The 14,076-nt window shown below is 33.8% G+C and overlaps 1 long non-coding RNA gene across 1 annotated transcript in view; it reads right to left on the bottom strand.

Annotated features, from left to right (window-relative positions):
* LOC137227615 (uncharacterized) overlaps positions 1-14,076 on the bottom strand; it is a 415,363-nt gene that overhangs the window by 135,278 nt on the left and 266,009 nt on the right. The window contains exon 4 of the long non-coding RNA XR_010944938.1: positions 5,711-5,781. This is a non-coding gene — a long non-coding RNA (uncharacterized lncRNA). The remainder of the gene's footprint in view (positions 1-5,710; positions 5,782-14,076) is intronic.

The raw sequence follows: 14,076 nt of genomic DNA, 5'->3' as shown, positions 1-14,076 counted from the left end.
GTTGACAAGCCGGCACACAAGCCTGCAAACAGTGGGGGATGGTGATGACTCTGACCCCCATTTTAATGATTAACTGAGATTACTTCCCTTTTTCCCTTTAAAACCTTTCATGGCCAAGCAGAATCTTCGGAGATGGTTTCTGGGGGACACTGAGTCCACCGCCTCCCCAGATTGCCAGCATTGTGATTAAAAGCAATTTTCTTTCTACTAACATTTGTCTCTCTCACTTGAGTACTGATTTTTTGAGCAGCAAGCAGCCGAATCTGATTAGGTAACAATCTCACCTATCAAAGATTTACCTTAATTATGTGAACTTGAATTCTTAAAAAAATCCAAATTGGTTTCTTAAAGGATACTTTTAAAATCTCAGAACTGAAACTCTCAGAAGTTACTTCAGTTTTCTTATTTTCTATAAAAGAAATTGAGAATATTGTATTTATGTAAGGTCTATCTCTAATCCAATCAGAATATAGTTTTTTAATGAGATTCTACAATCTAATTTGGTATTACCATCTGGCGGGAGGAAATATTACACAATTAATGAGTGGGAAAGACTTCTCTGAATTACAGACACAAAAATGTACATACAGACACATATCAGAGCTTATAAACTCAATTCTAAAATCCCATCCCTGGATCAGGAGTAAACACAGATATATAACACTCACACGTCCACATCAAAGATCTGTTCTCTTCTCAGTGGAGACACATTCTTAATTGATTTGAGCTCAGAACAGAAAAAAAAGAAAAGAATAATAAACCAGATTACCTGTTGTCTCTTATCCAATAATGCTAAGAGCTCTATAAGCCATTAATCTGTTTATAAAGATCACCAAAGTGTTAGACCATAAAACCAAATTCCCAATGGGAAATAACTTATTGGCTCTAAACAAACCAAAAATAAAACTCAAAGCAGAAGAAATCAGCACTAAAATCAAGCCAGTACTCAAAAATAATCAAAATCAAATTCTTGCCCTGCTACACATGAGCAAGACTCAGAAGCGCAAGATCAGGTGTTAAACTTCCTGTCTGGTCCCCAGGTTATAGCCAAGAAAGGAGCAAAAAAGACTCATTTTTAAAGGGAATTTAAAAATGAGCCATGGCATGAAAACTGTAAAAGAAAAAAAAATGCATCGGACAATTAAGAAGATTATTTTATTCAGGCTATTTTAATAGGGAGAAAGTTCATTTCTGCAGGAAAATGTCTTAGAGAAAAGGAAGTAAGCCTTAAGTTTTATAAAGGCAGTTAAACAAGGGACTCACAGGGAATGGTGGGCAATGACTATCTTAGTCATGAGGAAAGGTGGTCCCTGCAGTTAACTGTTTCCAAAGATAAAGTGATGAGGAACTTTATAGCCATCACTGCTTTCCAGGTTTACAGGGATCAGGCAAAGTTCAACATTGTTATGAATATGCATTGTTCTCCATCCTTGCTCCTTGGCAAGGAAATTCTCAGGGCAGTGACCAAGATGGTCTTAATGTTCCTCTCAGCTGGACTGTACTTCAGACAGGTTCATTTCTGGACATGGTCCTGACATCCCTTTTCCCAGAGCATTTACGTTGAAATTTTATAACTGCAAACTCTTCTTCTGCCTCTCTACAATGCACGTAAATCCCCACAGAAGCCTCTTGACCACTTGAGGACCCAGGGAATGTCTTTCTCAAGGACCTGAGAACCATGTCTTTGAAATGTAAACATCAAAGTAGATAGGGCCCCAATCTCCCAGTCCCTATGGGAGGTAGGAGCCAGTGGGCATCCGTAAGCAAACAAATGGCCAAATCACAGAGAAAAACATTTGCAAACTCAGGAATAACTTCTATTAATTCCCATTAACTCACAAATAACATTCCATTGATTGACCTTCTCCCTAAAGTCCCCCTCCAGTACTTCTCCAAAAGCCCAACCCAGCAATGAACAACCCTCCAGCTCTTTTTTTTTTTTTTTTACCCCAGCAGAATTGAGTTCAAGTCTCTCTTCTCTATTGAAATAAACTTGAATAAACTCTGCCTGTTGCAATCTTTGCTTTGACAGAAATAAATGAGGCAGTCATAAGGCTCACACTTCTTGTTTCTCATCTCTCAAGTATCACTGTCATTCACTGCCTGAAGTACTAAATCTTGGCTGGAAGCAGAAATATGTCACACAAATTAGTTTCAATTATTAAGAGAAAACAACTGTCAACTGAGAGCAATAATACTGAATTAAGCTGGAAGCTCATTGGTTAGATTCACTCAATCACATATTGAATAGATTGAAAAGATTCGTTCCATAAACATAAGAAAACTTAATAATTGAAAATAATATAAAATGTTTAGGTTTTTTGTTTTTGTTGTTCAGACAATCACACTAATGTTAAATCCATGAAGGAAAGAAACGCTTTTCTTCCTCAGTCCTCTGACTGTATCAAGTTCTCTCTGCTTTTATGCATAGCTCCAAGCCAATGTTTCAGTCTGAAAGTTTTCAATTCCTCAAGTGATTGTCTTTAACTTGCTTTTAAGATTTCACCGTCAAAGGAGTTTGAGATCACGTACAGCTTTGTCCGCAGTAATTCAAGTTGGAAATAATTAGAAAAAGAGAACTAGAACTTTGGAACATCAAAGGACACAAAGCTGAGATGACAGATCAGGAGCAGAGGTAGAGATAAAAGGCAGATGAGACAAAGCCAACCCCTTCAGAACTATTTGCAGCATTCTCAAAAAGAAACTGAGCTAAAACCTGTGAGACACTGAAGGACTGAAGTTAAAATGATTTACCCTATTCTAATAGATAAGTTTGTGCATAAAATTGTCATGGGTCGAGTAAGATTAAATTGTGTATTTATACAATTGAATGGGAAATGTGGAGTAAGAACTTCTCTGGTAGGTAAAGATTTGTTTAAATACAGGTTTGAATAATACGATGAATTTAAAAAGAAGTCTCAGTGCAAAGAAGAGAAAAATGTTACACGTATCCTCTGAAATGGCCATTTTAAAACAGTAACAAATTTTGCAGAGAAATTGACTGACACTAATTAATGAGCCTTATAAATCACAGATTTATTTGGTATTTGATAATACACAAAATTATACCAAATTTTTCATGAGTTTATTTCAATCTCTTTTTCTCATTAGGATCATAATATTTGTGTATATGTGGGACCAAGAGAAGATATTGTGTTTGGGTATGTATGTTTTAACGGTCTCTTTCTCTAAAACATGAGCTTTTTGGGAACGGGACAAATTATTAATCATCTGTCTATTTCCAATGGCTAACCCAGAAATACAATTGAATTTCAGTTGAATCAAAATTGTAGACTTAAAAATGTGCACATACGTGTTCAACACGACATCAATGAAAGCCAAAAACAACAAAATTAAAGCTTCTATGGGAGAGTTTTCATATTTTAGAGCATCTATTAAAGGTACATAATACAGATGGTGAAATTAGGCTTATGAAAACTATTCAGGAACATGGCTAACTATTTATCTTATAATATTAGGCAAAGAAATGTGATGAAATATTACAAATAAATTATGATTTCAAAAGATTTTTAAAAATATGTATGTAAAACTAAGTGAAGGAAATCACACAACTTTACAATGGTAGCATTTTTGGAAGCATCCAAGATGTATATTTTGCTATTATTTTATTCAATTTTCTTTAAATTGTTTTTAATAATTCCTTGAATCACGTCTGAGAACATATGTGTTACCACTAGGGAATTAAAATCATACTATCAAAGGGATGAAAAGCAGCAAAAAATATATATGATAGTATCCCAACAGTAGTAGCCAAACGAAACTCAGCCAGCAGATTATGGGATTGAAAATCAAAGTTGCACAGTATAAAAATACAGCAGGGACAACATAACAAGCTTAAGTCATTTTGCCTATATATTTCAATGTCTTTGTAAAAAAATACTGGCCAAACACTCTGGGAAATGTACTCTATTTCTCAAATGTACACATGTACAAAAGGCCTTTAGTTGTCATTTTGGTTTTAGAGTAAATAGAATGTGTGGGCTACTGAAAGACTGAAACAGTTCAGTGAACAACAATAAATTAGAACTTGTAAAGTATACCTAGGTGCCACAGATAACCTTTCATTGTAGTTTTTAGCTGTCTTTTTTCAATGTTCTCCAACAACTACAGATTAGCACTGGGCCTAGACATCAAGTACAATTGATAAAGCACAATTCCTGTCCTTTATTTTGGCTGACTCTATTAACAACCTCATCACACATTTTTCCCATAATAATTTCTGATAAAATATTCTCCTTCATTATCTTCTTTATCCCAATCTATAGCTATGTTTCCATTTAGGAAGGACAAAGCATTATCACTCTCTGATTTTTCTTTTTTACCAGAAAACATGTAATTTTCTTTTTCTTTTGGGAACTAGGCTTTGTTCCTATGCTAATAAAAAGGATATTTATTTAAAAATATATTTTTTTAATATCTAGTTGAGAAAATACCCAGTGTACCTTCTCAATTTTATGCTTTCAATACTTTGTTTTGAGACTGTATAGACTTACCCTGATTTCCACGCTTTTCTGAAGAGTCACACAAGACCTGCTTAGCTTTGCAAAAGATTACAAAGAAGCAACAAACATTTACTTCCTTTACGTTTTAGGTTTTGTGTATGCGTGTGTATTTCCTTATTGTTTGTTGAAAATATGATATGTAGTGACTGAGTCCTAGCCATCTGCATCTCTGAGAATTGAAATCTAACATCAACCACTATGTTCATATCAACCACAAAACAATCTAATATTAAACCAGCAACTTAAGTGGACCACATAAGAATTGATGCAGGATAATCCATTTGAAAATTAGCATTATGCCTTATGCAATATTTTCAAATTAAATAATAAACATATTAAACACGTACCTTATGATTCTCATATGTAATTCTTGAATCACTGAAAGGCATCTTTTCAAATGTGAAGTAAACATTTTTGGTGTACAGTTTTGTTCTTTGTTTTTTGTTGTTTTTATCAAGAAGAAGACCCCATTACTTAATTTCTTTAAAGGGACTCAAATGTTAATGAAACTTCTCACCAGTTAAAAATATATACTTTTATATAAATTTTAACTCATATGGTTTATATGCAGTCTCAAAATAATTTTAAAGAGGAAATTCATGACAGACACATATAAGTGAACATAGGTCAGCAATTTCATTTTACTTATTAATTATTGAGGAAATCAGAAAGATCTTTTAAAAAATGTTTCAGAGGAGAATGCAAACGACAGACACATTTATAGGCAATCAGGACTACAAAATTGACTTATTCCACAATGATGTTAATAAATTCTCTCTTGAGCTAGAAAACAGTTCATTTGCATTTTGTGGAAATAAACAAAGACCAAATTATTTGCACTGGTCTGTGAGTCAGGCTTGAACAACAGGATTATAAGGCATATGCCTGTGTTCTACGCTATGATTCTCCTTCTTATGACAAGAACACTTTTAGACTGCATAACACAAAACAGTTAACAAGGACAGCAAAGAGAGATGAGAAAGAATGCCTGATTCCAACAAGGATACCAAACAAATAGGAACCAATAATAAAATCCAAGTACCAAACCAAATAATAAATAGCCCAGGAACTCAACATAAAGACAATGAAAAAAATGGATTTCAGATCCCCATGCTGACTTACTACATCTTCACAGACTAGACAACCTGCAAGTAGCAAGGCACAAGGGACCCCTGTGGATACTGTACCTGGTCGAAGGCTAGGACCTGCGGTGAAGGGCAGTGCAGACTGGTGGGCTTTAGTGGGACTTCCACTGTATCTGTGAAAATAAACAAAGGCCAACCAAATAAGAACAAGCAAAGGCTATTTATTAGAGCTTGCTTTAGCAAGAAAGTCAGCCACTGTCACTTGTGTTTGGTACAGACTCAAAATCAGGCAGAGCAGTGGAAAAGATTTATAGGGAACAAAAAGAGAAAGCTTTAGGTGTGCCTTGATTGGAGATCATTGGTATGGGGAAGCTATCAGCAGGCTAACTAGAAGGGGAGCATCCTATATGATTGGTTAGGGATGCATATTTGGGCTTTCTCTGATTGGCCGTAAGTTGGAAACTGGTTCAGAAATCAGGGAAATGTTCAGTTATTAATCAAGCCCTGGCCATGTTGAGCTGATTGCTATAGAAGTTATTGTTTGACTTCCTGGATTGTTACTAGAGACAGCAGTCTGACTTCTCACAAACCTTATATACAAGACTTAGAGCAGCCTGGCTTCCTGCTAGGTTGTTTTACATAAGGGATTGGTTTCCAAAGATATTAATAAATATTAACATCTACCATTTATTTATTTAAGTAATTAAGACTCTATTAAAAGGTATCTAAAATATTTTTTGTCCACTTAAAAATCTATCCTAAATTTTTATGAGAGTAAATATGGATTTAATATACCTAACCTATATATGTATGTAGTAAGACCATATATAATACATACTTATCCTATATGTGTTCATATATGTATGCATACATACGTATGTGTGTATATATACATTTTTAGCCATTAAAATTGCCACTTTTAATTTCCCACCATAGATTTCAAACAGAAAATCAGCATGTAAAGTTAAATTTCATGTTCTTACTAAGTGATTTATTCTTTCCTTTGATCCAAATACTTAGTACACATACCTTCAAACTGACAGTCTGCATTGGGGAGAGAGAATGGGGAAAGATTTGAACTCTACCAGCTGGGTAATAGTAGTTGTTGATATTTTTCATCGCTGTGACAATTAAAGGTATTCATATAATGTCAAATAATTTTCTTTACAATTTTATATTTTCTATTATTTGTTTTTATACTGGAATTCTAAGAGTATAATGTGTTCCACTGAGATTCAGGAAAAAAAAAAGCTGCAATGGATATTAGGTAATGATAATGAAAGCTCTCATTTACAAAAAGCCATACCCTGTGCTTGTAACTATTCTAAATGTATTTCATTAGCTGATTTCATCCTCACAAAAACAGTAAGAATTATTATCATCTTTCCTGCTTTACAGATAATAAGATGACTAAGAGTTGTAGATTCTCTTAAAGTCCTTAGAACTATCTCTGAAATGTAGTCATAGAAAGAGATAGCACCTCTATCTCCCAGGCTCTGAGGGAGGGTATGAGCCTAATTTCAGTGGGCACAAATTAGCAAACATAGATGGCCTGATCACAAAGAGAAACATTTGCAAACTCAGGAATAACTCACATAATGCTTGGCACATCCATTGATCAACCTTACTCCCACTCCTTTCTGAATGTCCTCCAGTGCTTTTTCACTAGCTTACCCAGTGTTTAAATCCCCAGCCTACTCCCAGCCTTTCTGTTCCCACAGTGAGGCTGGGTTCTGTTTCACTCCCCTACTGCAGTAGTGTAAGAATAAATTCAACTTTTTTCTCCTCTTGTCGGGTGCCATGTTTTCTTAATACCTAGAAGGTATTTTAATGTGATGCTTACCTATAAAACAGTTTCAATACAAAGGCTTCTGCCTAATTACTAGTAAATTATGTGAAATACATTTTGAAAAACAGGTACATCTGCTGTGAGGATCATTGTTTACAGTCTGGAGCTTCAAGTTAGATACATAAGAATGGGAGTTGTCTTTGCAGCACATTGTGTTATTGCATTTTTAGGACCCTCTTCTGCAGTAACAAGCTCTAAGGTGTTTTCTAGAGTAATAAAATATTTAATAAAAGTAAGAAAAAGAGGCACAGGAGACCTTAGCAGCTCTTTTGCCCTTTGAAATACATTACTTGCCTGAAAGCTATTAGCTTAATACTCCCTTCTAGTAAAAACTATAATTCATCCTCTAAAAGCAGAGATTTCACTAGACCTATAAAACTTCTCTTCATTCATTCAAGGTCCTAGACCTGATCTAATATAAAATCATCTCTTTGCATGCACACGGTGATAATGTGAGGGACAAGATATTACAGTAATGTCATTTTCCTTATCAACTAACAATCAACAAATCTTCAGTGCTAAAAGGACAGTGGTAACTTGGTCAATTACCTCCCAATTCTGTGCACTGAGGTGAAGAAATCTTAGATGAGCCTGTCACTGACCTTATGAGGTTACTCTCCCATGAACTGTTAATGATTATCTTCAGAGAGTGATAGTATCCCTGGGTCATCCATTTCATTTTTCTTAAATAAGAGCTAAGGTTCATGGGCTGGACAAACTCTGCCACCAAAGCAAGCTCTCCAAAATGAAGAGACATTATTAAAGCCACGCTTGTGTACAGCAGTTAATTTTTCTTTTAACATTCTGTATTTTCACAGGGCCTTTCTGATATTGCATAAGAACCCAGAAAAAAATGTCTAAATATTGTCTCTTTTTGAAGAAGAATATATTGTCATACTACAAAACCAAATTATGGAATGAAAATAAGGAAATAATCCCAAGAATGAACTATGAATATTTACTCTGACTCTTCAAAACAATTGATAAATTTTATGATGTTAAGAATTTTTAAATGTGCTGACACTTGTTTAAAATGCTTATTGACTTATAAATAATTATCTTAAAAGTTATAGTAGGTTGGGTGAGATTTCCCTTTTGAAAATTTGATAAGATTGTTAAATGCAGCAATGACAACAATGTATTAAGCATCTACTATATGCCAGTAGTCAAGCATGCATTATCTAATTTAATATTCAAGGACCCTATGAAGTATTCACTATTATTATTCATCTTTCACATATAAAGAAAAAGTCAGAGTAGATTTATATAATGTAGCAGAGCTAGTGAGTAGTGAGCAGCAGAGCTAGAGTTTGGAACTGACCCATCTGCATCTAACAACAACAGTGCTTCATGCTTCTCAGGGAAGAAAATGCTTCCATAGAATTTCTATTTAATTTTAAAGAAGTGAATACTGTCATTTCTTTTATCTCCTTCTTTGTGTGACATTCCAATCAGTGATACTAGTTTGGGTCTTTGGCTTTCCCATTAGTCCCGCTAATTTGAAATGTTTTTACAGTGGAAATATAGGCTTAAATCATCTTTATTACAGATGATCCGTATCATCTATATCATGTTGATTCCTATGACATTTTTGATGAAGTATGTAATCCAAGCTCTTTTATAGAAATGGCTAAGTATTCACCCACTGTTTGATATTAAAAACCTAGCAATGATCAGAATGGGAGGATGAGGTGTCTGGTCCTGTTACAAACAGGTCTGAAGCAATATATCTAACCCAGAAATTCCCAAGTGATGAATGATTTTTCTCATGGTGAATCTATATTTGTAAAAGAATTATTTATGATGACAGAGACAGGGACACATTTTCCCTGCAGGAGAAACTCAGACATAAATATGGCCAGAGGAGACCTAAGGGGATAACCATACAAGCAGTCAATTATAAAGGAAGCTTGATATGGGGTGATGGGATCAGTAAGATAGCTTCTGCTACAGAGGTCAGCATAATGTGATCTCCTGGTAACAGTTCTGAGTTGCAACTCAAGGTGGGCAGTTTAAGAGCTCCAAACTAGGAGGTATTAATAGGATAATGATGCAATTTCCCATCCTAATTGAGGTGCTTGTCATATTTAAATGAATCCCTATGAATAATTAGGCTGGAATAACAGAGACAAACTGACAATCAAAGGGACAAACCAGGGCATACTATCTCCTCAAATCTTTGAATCTGAAGTCATAGAACAATGAGTATAAATTTCAGCTCTAATATAACTCCCTGTAAACTTTGAAAAATTACTTAGTCATTCTGCATTTGATTCCTCAGGCACACAATGATAGAAACTATTCTCAGGGGGTTGTTTTTGCAGGTTAAATGTGTTAAATGTTCACACAAGTGCCTAGCCCTAAGACCTGGCCAGTAACTGAAGCCTCAATGTGTATACACCTTTATTCCAGTTTTAACGAAGTAGACTTTGAAGCCTGAAGGCCTAGGTTTTACTACCTGCTCTGCTAAATACTAGCTGTATAACCTTGGATAACAATGTTGCCTCAGTTTCCTTATGGATAAAATTGGAATAGAGTAGTATGCTTTACCTTAGAGCATTATTATGGCGATTAAATAAGTATACACACACATTTAATAAAGTATGTTATCAATATTTAACATTAAATTATTGTTATTATAATTAGTTGAAATTCTTTACAATATTTTTAGTACATTGGCACATGGCCTTCTTTTTGTATTTTGGTTACAAGAAGAGAAGAAGGAATAAAAAAAGGAAGAAAGTAAAATTGTCATAAAAAATGAAAAGCATTAATTAATCATATTTTTAAACTACATGTATATTTAGCAAGACAACTAGATAATTATCTCTCTTCTGACGTTCTTGAAAAGAGGTACCAAAAAGAGTTTGGCTTTTTTTATATATCTTCACAAATTTCAAATTATTATTTATGCAAAATTATTTCAAACTGTGAAAATGTGGGAAGTTTAGGGTGACATTTCTAAAAACCCTAATTTTTGTTTTGAAATATCATGTAATTATTTTTTAGCTTGATTTTTATTTCTCTTGACAAACTGATTTAATATACAGATATTTCCTCACTTTTGATACACATTTAGCAAAGGAAAGTTATCCATGAATACTGAGCCCTCCTTATATCATCTCGGATTTGAAAAACCTTAAACTCTTTACAGAAAAAAAAAATTACTGAAAGAAATGTGGATACTGTTCACTATAAACAACTATGTAAGTGACTAACTTAAAAACTCATCAGTAATTAAAACGAAAGGTAAAATGCAAATCATAAGAATTGTCAGGTAAGCACATGAAAATGTGCCCAACTTCACTACACTTCATATAAATGAAAATAAAAAGACAATATGGTGCCAAAATTCCTGCCAAGGACAGGAATTTTAGCTGTTTTGTTCATTACCAAATTCTCAAAACCTAAACTAAGACCTAGCATATAGAGGCAGGCACAAATATTTGTTAAAGAAGTAAATTTTTACCCAACAAACATGCAAAAACTTACATTTTGATAATATTAAATGTTAGCAGAAATATGTATCTGGTGCGAGTATAAATTCATATAATTGCATCGATAGAAAGTCTTGTAGCCATTAAAATTAAAACTGTATGTCATCTATTGAAAAAATACATTTAATAATCACTATTCTAAAGCTCAACTTGCTCACCATCACAAAGATATTTGGTTGATGCATTGTTTATTAAATGCAAAATAACGACAATTATGATTTCCAAGTGGTAAATGCTTTTGCAGTTTTAACATTACATTGAGCTATCTAATTTTAAGAAATTTAAGAGCACTATAATACTTAGTAAAAGGATTTATTTTGTTATGAAATGAACCATGAATTAGAACAATTATGACACTCATTCATAAGGTTGTGAATTTCAGGATCAAGCTTTTTAGAGACAAAAATTTATTACAGAAGGTGTTACCCATTCTATCAATTATGCTCCCTCTTCAAACTAAACCTAAACAGTAATGCAAATCATGTCTTAATCACTCTTAAATTAAAGCATCTACTGCCACCTCAAAGAGAGTTACAAGGAAACTTTAATATCCTTTATGGAAGTACTTAATTTAAGGTAGAAAGCTATATTCCTCTCCCTGTTATAAGGCTGGTTTTTCACTGGGTGAGGCATGTAGGGGGTGATTTTTCCCAGGAATTTCTTCCAACTTTTCAGATTAGATATAACAACTTTCTGAATTAAGACATATATACAATTAAACTGTGATTATCTGTACCATCTGCAATTTGCTATGTAAGTTATGGTAGAATATGTTTACAGCTATGGACACATAACCCAACTGAAATCAACATCTGTTTTAGGTTTACAAATGAAACAAATGATTCCCTTTTGAAAGACTTGCTCATTAAAAGGTTTGCCTCAGAAGAGGACAAGACACCATGGTGAGGCCCACTGGGGCAGCCAGTCTGAAATGATGATTCTGGATCCTTTGTGAGCAGGCCCTGAGCTCCCCCAGTGCCGACTCCTCTGCTGGATGGAGCTTGGAGTCTGTATCTCCACAACTTCCTCACAAACCCCAGCCTCCTATTGCCTTGTCCCCCAACTAACGTGGCCCTGACATGTGCTAACTGCCTCCTGGCCTCAGTGACAACCAATCTCTGGCAGAGTCAGCCCTAATGCTCCACCAAGTCTCAGGTTTCAGTTATCCAAACAGTATGGTACTGGCATAAAAACAGACACCCAGAACAATGGAAGAGAAATGACACTCAGAGATAAATCCACACATATATGGTCAATTAATTTAAGACAAAGGAGCCATGAATATGCAATGAGGAAAGGATAGTTTCTCCAATAAATGGTGTTAGGAAAACTGGACAACCACATGTAAAAGGATGAAAGTGGACAACTATCTTATACCATGTACCATAATTAATTGAAAATGGATTAAAGCTTTGAATGTAATATAAAACTCCCAGTAAGCACTTTGTCATTGGTCATGCATGGTGATTTTTTTTTTTTAATTTGACACCAAAAACAAAGGTAACAAAAGCAAAATAGACATGTGGGACTACATCAAACTAAAAAGCTTCTGTATAGCTAAGGAAACCATCAACAAAATGAAAAGGCAACTTATGGAATGGGGGAAAATATTTGCAAATTATGTGTCTGATAAGGGGTTGATATCCAAAATATATTAAAGAACTCATACAATTCAATTGAAAAAGAAACAAACACTCATTAAAAATAGCAGGTAAACTGAATAGATAATTTTCAAAGAAGACATAGAAATGGCCAACAGGTACATGAAAAAGTGTTCAACATCACTAATCATTAGGGAAATGTAAGTCAAAACCACAATGAGATATTTTCTATACCTATCAGAATGGCTATATCAAAAAGACAAGAAATAAGAAATACTGATGAGGATGTGAAGGAGAACTCTTGTACACTGTTGGTGGGAATGTAAATTGGTGCAACCACTATGGGAAACAGTATGAAGGTTCCTCAAAGAATTTTAAATAGATCCACCATATGATTCAGCAATCCTGCCTCTTGATACATACCCAAAGGAAATGAAATAATTATTTCTAATAGATAATCTGTACTCCTATGTTCCAAAATATGGAAACAATCTTAGTGTCCCTCCACAAATAACTGGAAATATGGAGATATCTGTATCTATATAATATTTTCTCTATCTATATTATACATATAGTACACAATAGAATGTTATTCAGCTTTAAAAAAAGAAGAAAATTCTGTCATTTGAAACTATATAGATGAAACTGGAGGGCATTGTGCTAAGTGAAATAAGCCAGGCAGAGACAGACAAATAGGACACAGTATAACTTATATGTGGAGTCTAAAAAAGAAAAAAAAAAAAACTCATAGAAACAGAGAAAAGTGTTTGCCAGGTGTGGGGGGTGAGAGAAACAGGGAGAGGTTGGTAAAAAGGTACAAACTTCAATTTATAAGATGAATAAAGAGTGAGGATTTAATGTATAATATTGTAACTATACTTGATAACACTGTATTGTATAATTGACATTTTCTAAGAAAGTAGAACCTAAATTTTCTCATACACACACTGTAAATATATATGAATGGATGTGTTAACTAACTCACTGGGGGAATTCTTTCACAATGTATACCTATACCAAATCATTATTGCACTGTACACTTTATCTTATAAGTAAGAATATTTGTTAACTGCACCTGAATAAAGAAAAATAAATTTAAAATTTAAAACTAGAAAGTGAGGTCATACTTGGAAAAAAAATCACTTATTTATCTACATGCTTGAAATAATATATCTGTCCTTAAGGAAATGCTTATTCATTTATAATAATAAATCACATCAATATGAATAGCATTAAGAAAAATGATAGATCAAATCAAGATACATCTACTTTTATTTATAGCTTTGGTTATCTTAATTAAATGAAAATGTTTATTAATAAAATATCAACAATGGAAAGAGGGCTTTCCCAGCCTTTAGAAAAAGGATGTATAAACAACCACAATTTTTTCTGAATTGTGATTACCAAGGTCTAATATTGGAGACTTATCAGCCTTACTGAATTTAGTTACTTTATTTTACTATGCAGGTTAAAAGCAATTAAATGCAGATTGTTTTCACAGTAAGTGAAATATAATCAAGG

This window comes from Pseudorca crassidens, chromosome 1, assembly GCF_039906515.1.
Source record: "Pseudorca crassidens isolate mPseCra1 chromosome 1, mPseCra1.hap1, whole genome shotgun sequence".
NCBI classification, from domain to species: Eukaryota; Metazoa; Chordata; class Mammalia; order Artiodactyla; family Delphinidae; genus Pseudorca; species Pseudorca crassidens.
The sequence above is the reverse complement of the archived record's forward strand: the minus strand, read 5'-3'. Positions and strand labels throughout refer to the sequence as shown.